A 12635-nucleotide genomic window follows, 5' to 3' on the forward strand; every position below is an offset into this window, starting at 1 on the left:
TGGGAGTCAGGATTCAGCCTGGCTCTAAGAAGACATCGAAGTCAAATCAAATGCTTTTGTCAGTAGGGAATATATATATATATATACTTTAAAGTTTAAAAAAAAAAAAAAGAAAGAAAGTAAAGTTGGGCTGGTGAGATGGCTCAGCAGTCAAGAGCACTGGCTGCTCTTCCAGAGGACCCAGGTTCAAATCCCCAGCAACTACAGGATGGCTCACAATTGCCTGAAACTCCAGGTCTAGGGAATCTAGCACCCTCACACAGATACATACATGCAGGCAAAACACCCATGAAAACAAACAAAAATGTTTTTTTCTAAATTGAAGTTAACATAGCTCAATGTAGCACAGTATGTAGGGCTATAAGTGTACACATATTCCCCTTTTTATTTTTTAAAAACTTTCCATTTACGTACTTGATGGCGATTTAGACTATCCTGTGGCTAGTGAGGGATTTTTAGTAGCATGAACAATATTTAAATGCCTTAAATTATTTGCTAGCTTAAGCAGAACCATTATTAGCTTCAGCTATGATGAGAGTCCTGGGAAGAGCACGTAGAGCTATTTGACAACGTCTAGTTTCAAAGGAGACATAACAGTATTTCCTGGAACTCCCAGGACCCGTGCCACGCCTGGGGCTGTGTTGTGTAGCAGTTAGGGAGAGCTTGATGCAGCCTGTATTGAATTTCAGCACAGATCTTCTACATACCTGACAGCAGAGAAGCTCCCAGACATAGACAGCGGCAGGTCCAGATGTCAAGCCAGCGTCCACTCACCATTAATTACGAATGAAAAGCTTGGAATAATGTAAAATTATGCCTTTATTAGAGAATAGGCTTTTGTGGGCCTTTTAAAGTTACCTCTCTTGTTAATGCCTGATTACATATCAGACCAAGGGCAAGTATAAAATTAAAACATAAACAAAGTCCGTTTGACTAACAGTGGTTTTTGTTTGTTGCAGTGTATTTAATCCCCTTGTGAACCCCAACATCGTGAACTGTAAAACCCTGTTTCTTTGGCGTGGTTGAGCCCTATCACACACCTTTAATCCAAGAGGTTTCTGAACATTGTGTTTAATAAAGTTAAGCCTTGGTTAAGTGGCAGAGCTAGAAACCAGCCAACAGGGGTTACAGAGCAGGAGGGACTGTGAGTTGAGGGGTGTTTAAGACAGCATGGAGAAGAAAGGGCAATTAGCTCACGCCCTGGCTTTAGCTTAGGCTTCAGCTCCTCAGCCCCTGGCTTTGGGGCTTGAGCTAGCAAGTCTTTGGCCTTAGTTTTTTTTTTTTTTTTGGCCTTTTGCTCCTGGGCTGTCAGCTGAGCTAGTGAGCCTTTTGGGCTTTTTCCGTCCTGACCTGAGCTGACAAGGTAGGTCAGCTGGCTACTTTCTCTGCCTCTCTGAGTGGCAGGTTTTCATTCCAGCATCTGGCTCCTGAGTCTTTATTGGTAAAATAGAACAGTTGGGATTTTCCTTCTCTTAAACAACAATTGTCCTTTTTAATTTAAACTTAAAGCTTTATTAAGATTTGGGATCTTTAAATTTTAGGGCAATTTTAATGTTGAGCTTAAGAAGAAGTCTCCTATTAAGTATTAGGATATTCAGAAGTATCTACAAAGCAGTAACAAGCAAGCCTGAAGTTGAGTTTTTCCATGTAAGCATGAAAGTTTATATTCAGCTGATACTCCAAATGAAACAAAAATGTGTGCAATATCAAAGCATGACCGTTTCATAGAGGAAACTTGTTGGAAGGCTCTATTTTTTTATTACATTTATAGGCTGTAACAAACTTTTAGGCTGAATCAAAAATAATCCAAGCTGAAAATTTCAAATAACTATCTTTATTGAATGTTTAATGAATTTTTAGTGAATTTGGGGGTTAACCCTTTTGGCCTCCAAGGGAATTAGATAAACATGCAATTATGTTTGCATTTTTTTAGTCATCATATTATTCAGAAGAAATATATTTTTAAAACTTTTTTATTTCAAATTTATTCCTAATTAATTAAAAAAAAAATCAAGTTTATTTGGTCTGGCCCAAATCTAGCACAGAAGTCAGTTAGGCAACTTTCTTCACAACAGTGAGTTTTATAGCTTAGAAGTAATGCTCAAGGTTTTAGGGGAAACGAATCTGGGATAAGTAAAGCAAATTCTGGGAGATGGGAGCAGAGCCTGGCTCCTCAGACAGTAAAGCATTCCCTCCGTTCCAGGAGACTGACAGCCTAAAAGTCTCCTTCCTTTGAAGGAGGCCTGCGAATTTAACTTTCCTGACTTTTCCAGTGCTTATCTTTTGCCCTCTATGGTTACGGATCAAATCCAGGACCTCACATACACCAGGCAAGCACTCTTCCACCAAATGACATCCCCAGACTAGATCAAAGAGTTCTTGACATATATTTCAAAAATATTTTTTACTTAACACAGGGTCTCAGGGCTGGAGAGATGGCTCAGTGGTTAAGAGCACTGACAGTTCTTCCAGAGGACCTGGTTTCAATTCCCAGCACCCACATGGCAGCTCACAACTGTAATTCCAGTTTCAGGGGACCTGACACCCTCACACAGACATACATGCAGGCAAAACACCTATGTACATAAAAAAAAATCCTAAAACATCAGGGTCTTACTATGTAGCCTTGGCTGGCCCAGGTCTCTCTCTCTCTCTCTCTCTCTCTCTCTCTCTCTCACACACACACACACACACTTCTCTCTCTCCATTTTTTTTCCTTTTCTGTGTAGTGGTCTCGAAACTCACAGAGATCCACCTGCTTCTGTCTCCCAAATGCTGACATCAAAGATGTGTCACACCCAACTTAAATCTTTTCACTCAATCAATCAATTCATTAATTGTGGGGGGGAGAGAGAGAAGAAGAAGGGAGAAGGAGATAGAGAGAGGGAGGGAGAGCGAGAATACATTTCAGAAGTCGGTTCTCTCCTTGCACCGTGTGGATGCGGAGGCAGAGGATCAAACTCGGGCTGTCAGGCCTGGCCTGACCTGAAAGTACCTTCACTGAGCCCTTGCGCTCGCCCTTGTCTTATAGTTTTGTAATGTTGTAGATAAAATAACCAAGTCAGAGCAACAGGAGAGTTTACCGTAAGAAACAGTGCTCTTGGGTTCGTAAGAAAAGCCTCGGGTTTTGTTGTTTCCCATCTCCAAGAACTGATCGACTTTTGATATAATCACATAATGACTTTTCTCGGCCTGAGCCACTGCTGTTTAGTGTCTTCTACTCATTAAGCGTTAGATTTTAGTGAAATTTTAGATTTTAGTCAGTTGTGGTGAACGCCTTTAATCCCAGCATTTGGGAGGCGGAGGCAGGTGGATCTCTGTGAGTTCGAGGCCAGTTTGGTCTACAGGACAAGTTCTGGGACAGCCAGGGCTACACAGAGAAACCCTGTCTCAAAAAACAAACAAACCTTCCTGCTCCACCTGGATTTCGTTAATTATTCTAAATTAAACGTGAATCTTGGCACAACGCAGGTACTTGCTCGGCTAATTGGCCCTTCAAATATTGGCCAAGCACATAAAGGTAGCTAGAAATATTCAACAGTTAAGGCCCTCCATGGAAATGAAGTCTGCTCAAATGAAGAGCAACAGCTGAATGTGAGATAAAAGTAACACAGATCCCGGGGCCAAACACCCTGCTGGGCCTGAAATAGCAGCGGGAAAGCCTGGGCGGGCAGGGCAGCCAGCTGGAGAGCTTTGCAGGTGCCGATACCCAGACGACACCCCACACCAAGGAAACCAGCATCTCCGGGGAGGAGACGCAGATCTGAAGATTAAAAACCAGCCCTGCGGGTGATTAGGAAAAGTCAAGATTAGCACCACTGTACAGAAAGCTGTAATATAACAGAGGCGGGGAGCAAATGGTGGGCACTTCTATTTCTTTTTTAATTTTTAAAGATCTATTATCATCTTTATTATTTTTGGCCAGTGTGGTGGTGAACACCTTTAATCCCAGGACTAGTGACGAGGGAGGCAAAACAAAAGCAGGTGGGATTTTGTGAGTGTGGGGCCAGCTTGGGCTACATAGCGGATTTCAGGCCAGCCAGTGCTACACAGTGAGAGTTTGTGGAGAGAGAGACAGACAGACAGACAGACACACACACACACACACACACACACACACAGACAAAGACAGACAGAGACAGAGACAAAGACAGAGAGATTTTAACTTTTGTGTTATTGTGTGTGTGTGTGTGTGTGTGTGTGTGTGTGTGTGCAGAATTGTAGAAGACAGAAAAGGATACCATATCTCCCTAGAACTAGCATTAAATATGGCTGTGAGGGGCCTATGGTGATTGCCCAGGGCTACACAGAGAAACCCTGTCTTGAAACAAACAAACCCTTAAAAACAAAACAAAACAAAACCGTTGAGCCTGGGTGTCTGTATAGTCAAGATCTTGAGCCAAGCATGGTGGCTCATGCCTGTAGTCCCAGGATCTTGGAGGTGGAGGCAGGGGGACAGGAGTGAAGGGCGATAACCTGGCCACACCATCAGGTTAAGGCCAGTCTGGGCTACATGAGACACTATCTCAAAAACAACCCCCCAACAAACAAACAAAGAAACAAACAAACGAAACTAACCCAGCAAGCTAACAGCCAGAACCCAGAACACTGGACACACTGAAGATATCGTGTGCCATCACCAGCTGTGTCTAGTTCTATATTTCCACTATCCCAAAAGAAAACCCGGAGCCCACTCTAGCCGGCCCACCACCCCCAACAGCCACGGGTCACTCTCTCCCCCCAGACTCGCCTCCTCTGCACACAGGGAGTTCTCCAGCACGTGACCTCCCTGCCTCGCTTCTTGGCAGCTGTTGTTTGGCAGGATTTGTTTTGTTTTCTCTGTGGTATACATGGGGTCTCACTATGGAGCCACGGTTGCCCTAGGACTGACTGTAGAGACCAGGCTGGCCTTGAACTCACAGAGATCTGCCTGCCTCTGCCTCCCAAGTGCTGGGATTACAGGCGTGTGCCTCCAAGTCCAGTTTTAGGGTGAAGCCTTTGAGTTTCATCCAGTTTGCAGCATGATTCAGTATTTTGTTCCTTTTTATAGGTGAATAATGTGTTCATATATATATGGGTATAACATATATGTATATATTGTGATCCTATATATCACTGGGGGTGGAAAGGTTACTTTCTGAGCTCTAGAATACACACAGCTGTGTTTCTCTTGAAGCACGTTCTCCTCTTCAGTGTTAACATCACATTCCTGACTTCCGTGTGCCGCTGAGCTACATTCCCAGCCCCTCTCGGATTCTACTTTGCCTCTTTTTCTCTGAAAGGCGTTTGTGGATTGCCTCTCCATTTGTGGAGATCCAGAGGTATCCGAATCCAACCGTCTTCCAGCCAGCATGCATATACAAGTGTTTACTTACTGGCTGTCAGTTCTTCGGGGTTTATTCCGGAGAGTGGAATTTCTGAGTCACCTTCTATATTTACCTCGTGGAGGAGCTGGCGGGCTTTGCCACAGCAGCTGCACCATCCAATATGCCTACCATTAGGCCCCAGACGGTCCAATTGCTTATCCTCATTGACACTTACTCTTTTGTTTTTCTTCTTCTTTTTTTTAATTTGTAGCCATCTACACCTGGTAAGTGTTGTGGTGATTTGAATGAAAATGGTTCCCAAAGGTTCACAGAGAATGGCATTATTTGAAAGAATTAGGACATGTGGCCTCGTTGGAGTGGGCGTGGCCTGGTTAGAGGAAGTGTGCCACTGGAGGTGGGCTTTAAGGTTTCAGAAGCTCAAGCCAGGCCCAGTGGCTCACGCTCTCTTCCAGCTGCCTGCGGATCCAAATGCAGAACTCCCCGGCACCATGTCTGCCTCTGTGTCCCCACGCTTCCCATATGACAATAGTGGACTAAACCTCTGAACCCGTAAGCCAGCCCCAACTAAATGTTTTCCTTTATAAGAGTTGCTGTGGTCATGGTGTCCCTTCACAGCAACAGAAATGGTAGCTAGAACAGGCGTGCATGCTGTCCTAATGTGATTTCATTTTTTATTTCCCTATGACTAATGGCACAGAGCATGTCCTCATGTTCTTGTTTTCCATTTGAATAAGGATTTACTTCTATTTTTATTTATGTGCGTGTGTGTCTGTGTATGGGTCTGTGCACATGAGGGTAGCTACCCTGAAGCCAGAAGAGGGCAGAAGGCATTGGGTCCCCTGGGGCTGGAGTTATAGCTGGTTGTGAGTAGGGGTACTGGTAATGGAGCTCAGGTTCTATAGAAGAGCAGAAGCATTCTTACCACTGAACAATTTTCCCAGCAACCCCCCGATCCCTAGTTCTTGAAGCATATTTTCATAGGACCCAGAAATCTGGGGTGAGAGTCATGCAGAACTTTCAAAGGATTTGTACCTTCTAATGAGAAACCTATCATTCAAATCATTTTCCTGAGCTTAATTTCAGCATATTTGGGGTTTTTTTTTTTCTTTTTCTTTTTTTTTTATTATTTCAACTTTCAGCAGTTTCTAGGAGGTGCTTTGGCAAGAATTTGCTGAGTTTTTCCTGGAAGGGTTTGTAAATCTGCCAGTTTGGGGGATTCCCCCCCCCAAATCCCTTCCTCTGCCTCAGACTTTTGTTTTCATATACTCTTGTGATTTTATTTATTAATTTGTATTTTCTGTATGTGTGTGTTTTGCCTGCAGGTATGTCTGTGCACCGCTTGTGCCTGCAGAGGCCGAGTTAGAGAAAGCAGATTTCTAAGGAGGTGGATAGGGAGAGGGGCCCTCGGTCTGGCTCCTAACTGGAGCCAAGAGCTGGCAGAGACCATTGTCTCCCGCTGTACGGCTGATGGGCTGGATCTAGGCCAAACAACCATCCTCACTTCAAACTGACTGACCCTGAAGTAGGGGACGGGACCTTCATAGGCTTCAACACCTCCAGAGGGTCTTTTGTCTGTTTCCTCACTTTCCTTCCTCAACTTCCTTCCTTCCCTTCCTTCCTTTCTTTCTTTCTTTTTTTTTTTTTTTCCTTCAAGACAGGGTTTCTCTGTGTAGCCCTGGCTATCCTGGACTTGCTCTGTAGACCAGGCTGGCCTCACACTCACAAACACCCACCTGCCCCTGCCTCCCCGAGTGCTTCCTCTCCTAGCTGCTAATTCTCTCCGAAGTGTGTGGGCTTCTCCCACGCAAGATGCCACCTCTTGCCCTTCGGATCTTTTCCTGCCTCTTACTTCTTTAACTGGCAGAGAAAATGAACCCAATCCGGACCGCTAGATTGTGTCCCAGGATCTCTGGAGGACCAGTCATTGTTCCTAGCTGCTTTGTTCTTTGCTTTCTCTTATTTTGAGGAGGTTTTCACCCTGTAGCTCCACCTGGAACTCACTCAGCCCAGCCTGACCTCGAACTCAGTCCTCCTGGCTGAACCTGATTAGGTTCTGGGATTAGCTGTATTAGGTATTAGGTTCTGGGATTAGGTATTCCACAGAGTACCACTGGGACTAACGTTTTGTTTCAGTCCTGCCTATCTCTGAGGTCTTTGTTTTTCTTCGGGGGTACAGGGTCATTTTCTTTGTTTTTCGGTCGGAATAATTTCCATTGCTACATCTTCCTGCCTCTGTACCCTCCTTTCAAGCCTATCCACCAAGCCTCTGTGGCAGGAGCAAAGGGTTTACAACTTCAGTCAGTTGGCGGTTCCTACAGTTTCTTCAGAATGCTAAGCAGTTCTCCACAGTCTTTAGCAGAAGTGTGGAGGTCCCTGGGGGTTCTTTGTCATCACGGAGGCTTCTAGACAACCTTCTTCCTTCTGTCCAGCCAGCTTTGTTGAGCCTGGAGTCATCGGTCGAGAGTCCTTACCTGTTTTGTGACAACTTTCCAAATCTCTCTGAGTGCCCAAGGGGCATGCTTTCCGTAGCCTGCTCCGTGGACACTGTTGTGTCCATACCTGGTGAATTTTTAGGTCACACGTCAGTGCTGTGCGGCCTTCATCCTTCTGACCAAGCTTCTCAGGGGGACTTGCTCTGTAGTGCTCAAGTCGATAAACTGCAACGGAAATTCTGGCTTCCTTAAAAACATGGTTATGTTATGTAAGCGTGTCTTTTGTTGTAATCCCAAGTGTGGGATTTTAGTTCGTTTGAGGCTGATAACTGCTCCATGCAGGGGCATGGTCTTTGCCAGCTGGAGGTAGTTGAAGTCTGAGGAATTTGAGGGGTACAAATACAATAACCCAGAAGGAGAAGGCAGATGGGAGGAGGCTGGCAGAGGGTGGCTTGCTCTGCTGCTTTGCTGGTTACCTGGATTGCTGGATATCCCAATGACCCTACGGACTATGACCCTACCTAGCCTGAAGAAGTAAGAGCTCTACATCCTCTTCCCCTTCCAACCTTCTTTTTCTCTACCTGGGGCTGGGGGGTTGGAAGGGAGGTATAGGCTTTAAGGAACCCCCAAATACAGTAGAGCTTGAAAAACTAGTGCCTACAGCAAACCGTTCATATTTTTGTTTTAGGGTTTGGGGCTCCTGTATGTAGGCCAAACTGGTCTTGAACTCGGTATGTATCAGGCGATGATCCTCCTTATCTCTACCCCCTCAGTGTTGGGTTTGCAGGTGTTTGCAATCACACCCAGCTTTATAAGCACCAGCCATTAGAGTCCAGGGCCTTGTGGGTGCCAGGCAAACGTCTGCCCAACACCCACATCTGCAGCGCTTGGTAAAGTAACTTTTTTGCTTGTTTTGTTTCTCTGTGTAGCCCAGGCTGCCCTGGAACTCCCTCTGTAGAGCAGGCTGGAACTCACAGAGATCTGCCTGCCTCTGCTTCCTGAAAGCTGGGATTAAAGACGAGTGCCCTACTGCCCTGCTTGCTCTTTTATTTTTGTTTGAGACGGAGTTTCACGATGCAGTCTTGGCTGGCCTAGAACTTACTATAGAGACGGGGGTAGCCTTGAACTCCTAGAGATCCTCTGCCTCCCAAGTGCTGGCATGAAAGGCATGCTCCGCCATGTCCAGCTTGTTAAAGTATTTTTTTTTAATAATGACTGCCTTATTAGAGTGCACCAGGGGGCACCTGTAGCTCCAGCTCAGTGGAGGCTGAGGAAGGTGAATCATAATCGTAGAATTTTAAAACCAGACTCTGTCTTAAAGTGCGGTGGGGCCAGGGATATGGTTCAGGATCAGACTGCCTGGCTGGCGTGGACAGGCCCTGGCTGAATCTATCTCGCCTCAAAGCAACAGCAATCCCCAGACACCTAATTCTGTCGTCTAGATGTCGTCTACGTACGACAAACGCTTTTCAGTCGAAGCGCACATATTTGGAGATTATCATGTTTTAAGACTTTGAATCTTAATTAACTTTCTGTTTCTATTGGTAAAGGGAGTGTGTGTGTGTGTGTGTGTGTGTGTGTGTGTACACCTGCCTTGTCACACAGCCTGGTAAGATAGGCGTCTAGGTCCTCTTTAGGCCGTCATGAACAGGAATGACCTAAAAGCCTCAGACGGTGAGAACATCTGGACGCGGGAGCTGGCACACTGCAGCATCTGCAGACAGCATGTTTGCGCCTCCTGATAGATCAACACTCCAACCTCCGCTGGTACTGACACCCTTGAGACTTTGGGGAAACACCTGCACGTGGAATCTTTCACCCCAAATGCTCCCTTTTCTGCTCTATAAAACCTTCCAGCCCCCTGCGCCTTAGCACGCAGTCCCCACTCCCTCACAGAGACTACTACCTTCATTGTTCTGATGAAAAGGCAGCTTGATGACTATTTATTTGGTTTTCCCACACAAGGTTTCTCTGTGTAGCCTTGGCTGTCCTGGAACTTGCTTTATAGACCAGGCTGGCCTCACACTCACAGAGATCCACCTGTCTCTGCCTCTTGAGTGCTGGGATTACAGGCACCAGTAACCAACCTGTACCAGTCTTGGTTACCAGCTCCTTACCCATCCCCAGGTGGCCTACAACGACCTGGGGCCTACAATGACCTGGGAGATGGAGTTGCTTTGTTATCGATGAATTTTTGGTGACATTGGAATGCTTTGTTTTCTCTGGTACCATCCCAGAAGGAAGGGCCTCTGAGGCCTGCTGGGGCTGACCATTGGGTACCCATTTCAGTCATTGAGTAGAGTGACCCACAGTTTATTTTTGAGGTGTTGTCTGACATACAACCATTATTATGTGAAAGTTTCTGGCTTGCAAGGCTAAACACAGCATCTTCCTCCCTCCTCCCCCCACCTTTTTTCTTTTTGGTTTCTTTGTGTAGCCTTGGCTGTCCTGGACTAGCTTTGTAGACAAGGCAGGCCTTAAACTTACAGTGATCTGGTCAGCCTCTTGCCTTCCAGAGTGCCGGGATCACGGCATGTGCCACCATGCCCGGAGGTTTCAGGGATTTTTAATGTTTATTTATGTTTTGGTTTTGGAGACGGACAGGTTTTTTAACTCCCTTTGAGATGACTTTGAACTAATATCCCTGCCTCTGTCGCCCAAGTTCCAAGTCTGGAGTGTGTGTGTGAGGGGGTGGGGGGCGGGGGAGTGGGGGGCGGGGTGGGGGGGAGGGCTGGGAAGCCCAGAGACATTCCCTCTTCTGGCTGGTTTGTATCCTCTCCACCTTTCAGTCTTCTGTTTCCTTTTTACACAATGTCCAGGATTTTACTCCTGATTGAAGGGTTAGAGAAAAGCCTGTCTTAACCTTACCTGATCCACTCTTAGATGCCATGCCAGGGAGATGAGACATAACTCTGTCCCGCTTCTTTAATGTTGAGACAGGTGGTGTGGAAAATGTGAAGGAAGTGAAGGGTGTTTTTCTGCCAAAGGGATAAATAAGGCAACGCTTCATAAAAGCAAACATACAGAAACTGCAAAGACGCGGCTTGGCAGGAATTCAGACCCTCCCAGAGCGTCAACACGACTTGAAATCAAGATACGTGCTCAAGGTTGCACTAGTTCTCAAATGGAATTCTGCTCGCCACTGGGATCCCTTTGCGTTAGGGAAAACAAAAACAACCAGGGAACCCCCACTGCGGGGTTGGCCCGCTTGGACTGGCCCAGGTCCGACCTTCTACAGGAGGAAAACTATTCTTGCCGAAATACCTCGGATTATGCGGTCGTTTTCTCGGGGCCCGTTTTTTTCTATCAGGCCACAAGTTCGCGTCCCAGAGCGACCCGCCTTCCTAGCTCCTCCTGTGCTGCCCGCGCTCACCAGCAGGTGGCGGAGTAAGAAGCTGCTGCGGCCCAGCCCAGGCGGGCGGACTCCTCCCCTTCAGCTCTGAAGGAACCACGCCCTCCTTTTCTTGCTTCGTTCGCTGTTTGGTTCTGTTTATTTATCTTCATGCAATAGATTTCGATCATCTTTACCCTCTGAAGACTGACATATATATATTAATTATTAATAAAATAATTAATAAATATATATTTAATTTCTTATTTCTTGTGTTTTATGACTTTTCTTGAGGACACTGAAACGTGTCCACTCCAGGTAAGGCTCTGGGTAGAAACCGAAGAAATAATTCCACTCAAGTCTATTTTGCTGGCCCAGAATTTGAGCTTCTCACAGGAACTCCGGTTTCTAGGCATCCCTGAAAAGCCCTGCCTGGGTGATCGGTCCCCTGGAGAGCCCTGTGTAATTTGCAGGCGGCTACACCACACACACACACACACACACACACACACACACACATACACACACAGACACACAGTCTTGAGCTCTCCTCTCTCTCTCTCTCTCTCTCTCTCTGTCTCTCTCTGTCTCTCTCTGTCTCTCTCTCTGCTTCAGGAAATGTTGCAACCCAGAGGAAACAGCTTCGAGTACAGAGAAATGCATGTTTGTTTCTGTTTACGCTGCCCTGAGGGTTCTGTCTGATACTCAGCCGCAGACGTCTCTCTGTTTCAGAGCAAACACTCGGGGTGAAAGAGCTGGAGAGTTATTAGCTCCCCCTTGACAGAAGAATCCCTGAATTTTTATGAAAACAAATGCCCAACGTCTGGGGGTCAAGAGAACACAGACAGGGCTGGGGACAACGGACTTTATTGCAAGAGTCATTAACGCCACGAACCGAGAGACCCAGAGACAGCAGCATGCCCGGGGCTGAGACCAGAGTCTGGGGCCCAGCACGAGAGCTGGATACCGTGGCAGGGCTTCCGGAGGGACTCGGCCCCGTGGTGGTGGCTGTCCTCTCTCCGAGGATAGGGGAGGTTTCCTGCAAGAGTGGGCTCCCGAGGACGCCGGGCGGGAGGAAGGGGGTGGGTGAGGCCTGGGATTTGTGATGTGACAATGTGCCGGCACCGTCCTCCAAATCTCTCTCTCTCTCTCTCTCTCTCTCTCTCTCTCTCTCATCCTTTATCGAAAGTGACGTTTGTTCGCTCTAGATAAGGCTTTTGCTAGGGTCCGAGAACCTGGGGAATAAGTGAAAACCAAGTTCAGGCCAGCAGAAAGTGTCTTCACTCAAAAGCTGAACCGTCGGGGAGGCGGCCGGTCCCCGGGGGCAGAACGGGGCCAGGCTTCAAGGCCAAACCCGCAGGGTAGGCGGGTCAGAGGCCCACAGACCCCGCATGTCCCCAGGGGTTTCCTGGTCTCTCGGCCTGGGTGGGGCCTAGCTGATGGGGCCACCAGCAGCTGCTAGGCCCGGCAGGGTGCTGACCACCACAGCCTGGAGTGAGGCCCTGGGGTCCACGGCCTCCGGGACGTTTGAGGAGTGTAAACGCT

This window comes from Meriones unguiculatus, chromosome 10 (assembly GCF_030254825.1).
Source record: "Meriones unguiculatus strain TT.TT164.6M chromosome 10, Bangor_MerUng_6.1, whole genome shotgun sequence".
Lineage (NCBI taxonomy): Eukaryota > Metazoa > Chordata > Mammalia > Rodentia > Muridae > Meriones > Meriones unguiculatus.